Genomic DNA, 3,294 nt, shown 5'->3' with positions numbered 1-3,294 from the left:
CGCGCGGGGCAGGGGCACTGCGGGACCGTTGCAGCAGGGCAGGGAGAGGGGCTGGGGTCGGGGTTGGGGTCCGGCCAGGTGGGTGAGCAGGGGGAGCTGGGGTCCCTCCTGCCCCAGCGGTCACTGCCACCACCTCCAGGCTTGTCCCCAGCTGCCAGGAGTTTGCCTGCAGCAGCCGTGGAGGCAGTTTCAGGGCTAAAATGTTTCGAGGGAAGTTGCCCCCCCAGTTCAAGAGCTTTTCGGCGGCGTGAACAGGCTCCGAGACACCTTCCCCTTGGGAGAAGGCAGGTGTGGGCGTTCAGGGCCCTGCGGCGGGCTCGTTCCCCCCAGGAACCGAGCTGGTGTCCGAGAAGACATCCTCCTGGGCAAGAGGTCTCTAAAGCCGATCTACCTCCCCTCCGCGCCCAGCGGCGAGGGCCCTGCCAGCCCCCCATCCCTGCCACCGTGCCGCTCCTCTCCCCCTCCTCGGCCTCGTCCCCCACCTCCAGCAGAAAGCAGCGGAGACGCCGTCGCAGCAATCCGAGCGTGGACACCCCCTCCCACCCTGGCATCTGCGATGGGACCCCCTCTCCTCCCCGGCACATCCCTCGGGCTGCGTTCAGCCCCGGCGAGGCTGCGGCTGTTCCCCCCGGGCTGGCAGCCAGAGCCTGCCCTGTTTTCTGTTCCCTTTGGTGTGTGTGTTCCCCCCAAATAACTGCACGGGGTAGCACCGGAGCAAATGGCTGGCCAGGCCCCTCTGGTGGGAGCACCCTCGGCACCCCAGGCTCCGCGGGAGGAGCTGGGTGCTGGGGCACAAGGTGCTGCTGGGGAGCCGGGGCCACCCTCTGTCCCTTGCCGGGCAGGGACGGTGTGGGGCTGGGGTCACTTGCCACTGGCTGCCTTGTCCGGGCCAGAAGGACGAGCGTCAGGGCTGTAGGGTGGGAGTGATTTGGAAGCTTTGGTGGTTATGTTGAAAGTTGGGTGGTTTGTTGTTTTTTTTTTTTAAGGAAACGATAGCTTTTTTGCTATACTGTACTGAGTGCGTGCTGAATATATACGTTCTTTCACACAGCTGGCTGGGGTGTTTGTGGTTGCCTGTTTTATGTAGAGGAGGAGGAGGAGGAGGAAGGCGGTGCAGGGCTGAAGCCCCTGCCTGGCTTTTGAGCTGTGCAGAAGGAGCGGGGGTGCCCTGGGGCTGAGCCATCCTCTTCCCTCAGGTTCCTGCAGCAGCATCTGCGGTGCCAGGGTCAGGACAGAGGATGCTCGGAGACAGCGAGAGACCTTCGGGCCCCGAGGGGGTTTCCTTGCTGGGAATGGGACCCAAAGAGCCCCTTAGACCTCTGAAGTGGGGCGGCACAGCCCCTGCAAGAGACGTTTCGTTTAGCCCTCTGCCTCCGAGGCCTGAGTTGTTTGGGTTTTTTTGTTGTTGTTGTGACAACAATGGGAACTAGCTAATTTTTGTTACTCTCCTTTTTGACACCTGTGTGGATTTTAAAATCTGTTAATTTCACTTAAGCTGGACATTAAGTGATTAAGAAACTGTTGGGGGGTGGGATGGGGGAACAAGGGATCATTGGGGGTTTGTTTACTTTTTGGCAATGTCCAAAAGCCACCACAATGTTTCAGGGTGAGCAAGAATCTGGAGCGCATGGAGCTGCCCCGGCTCCATTTCTCTCTCTTGGCTTTCTCTACATTTATTTTCTGAGGTCCTTTCTGGTTTGGAGCTGTTGGTTTTGTCGGTGAGCCCATGGCTTCCTGACGTGGATGCTGGATCCTGAAAAGCCAAGCGTGAATTCCTTCTGGATGCGCTGGCATCCCTGCTGCAGGGATGCTTGGAATAGCAGGGGGGATGCAGAGCTGGAAGCTGTGCTGCTGGTGGGGATGGAGGTTTGGGATTAACTCCTCCTGGATGAGCAGAGCTGTTCGGATGTCCTAAAAATTGAAGGTTGAGGTTAGGATCGGTGGAAGGAGTGGGCGAGGAGTGGTGCTGAGGTCGAGGGGTGCAGCTGGGCAGGGTTGGGGCTTGGATAGAGAAGTGCAGGAGACCCCGGGCAGGGTGGGCGTGGGGAAGCGCTGGGGGTACAGCTGGGACGGTGGAGAGTTACTGCTGCCGGAGGAAGGCTCGTGCCACGGGGAGGGACGGCGTGCTGGGGTCAGGAGGGAGGTCCCTCGGCATGCAGGAGGCATCGCGCCTGGCTTTCACACAGCCCAACCTGGGAACACCTTGTTTAAAAGTTTCTTTTTTTTTTTTTTTTTTCCTCCTTGAATTGTTCTCTTTCCTCCTTCTCCTTTGCTTTCAAGAAAAGAAATCTGTACAGTCTAGGGGAAATTCTGTATGAGAAGAGTTTTGTCAGCTGTTGGCATTGATCAGGACTACGGGAAAAACACGTACATGGTTAAGTGGTATCTCCTATCGCCATTAGAATAATGTGAAGAATTGCTTAAAAGGACCCTGTCAATTATATATATATATATAATATATATATATAGTTTTGCATTTTTTTTACTCTCTGTGGTTTGTAAGATCCTTTTAGAAGCTTGGAAATAAAATTTCCTTCCCCACCTATTTTCTCCCCCTTTTTTTTTCTTCTTTCCTTTTAATTGGGAAAAATAAAAGTTGTCTTTCCCTGTGTCCCTACCAAGTAGCTGAAATTACACCCACCTGTCTCTAGCAGAGGAAGCTCAAAGGCTGCCCAGGTGAGGGGGGGGGTGTTAATTCCTGGCATTGCTTGGTGGTGTGTCCCATGGGTATGGTGGCTCTCCATCGCTGGTTGTGTGGAAGAATCAGCAGGAGGGAGAAGATGAAGGAGAATGGACAACATTTACTTGTGGATGACTCCCAAATGTGAGGAAGATGTCATATTGAGCGGGGAGCTTAGACACGCACTGAAATTTCTGTTTCTCACCAAGGGTTCGGAGGTGGGGCTGTTGTCCGGCTGAACCTGCTCCATCCTGCGCGGGAGCGGTGAGCAGCGGATGCGGCCACAGCAGCACCAGAGGGAGGCTGCAGGGCCGAGCTGTCCGGAGCCATCCCACAAGAGCATTTCTCTTGAAGCAGCGAGATGGGCAGCGTCCCGCTGGCCCTCAGCACGGGCATCGCAGCGGGGCAGCCCCCCAGGAGGCTTCCCCTGCTCACAGCCCGTCGCCTCAGGGTGCTGATTTCTCACCCTCTTCAGGGCTTCCCCATCCCTTCGGTAGCCTGGGGCTACACGCTGATGTGGTTGGAAGAGATTTTGATGAGGTTTTGTTCAGGTTTGCTGGGGCCATTTGTTTTGCCTTTCATTTGGTGAAGAGTTTTGTGTCCAGGTTTGGGCA

At 56.2% G+C, this 3,294-nt stretch overlaps 1 long non-coding RNA gene across 1 annotated transcript; it reads left to right on the top strand.

Annotated features, from left to right (window-relative positions):
• Nucleotides 1–56: 56 nt before the first annotated feature.
• On the top strand, nucleotides 57–2,543 carry LOC141970277 (uncharacterized). Its single transcript, XR_012635166.1, has 2 exons — nucleotides 57–1,930; nucleotides 2,281–2,543. It is a non-coding gene; the product is annotated as an uncharacterized LOC141970277 (long non-coding RNA).
• The last annotated feature ends 751 nt before the right edge of the window (nucleotides 2,544–3,294 follow it).

Source organism: Athene noctua, chromosome 25, assembly GCF_965140245.1.
Source record: "Athene noctua chromosome 25, bAthNoc1.hap1.1, whole genome shotgun sequence".
Lineage (NCBI taxonomy): Eukaryota > Metazoa > Chordata > Aves > Strigiformes > Strigidae > Athene > Athene noctua.
This window is presented reverse-complemented; position numbering and strand designations above follow the sequence as displayed.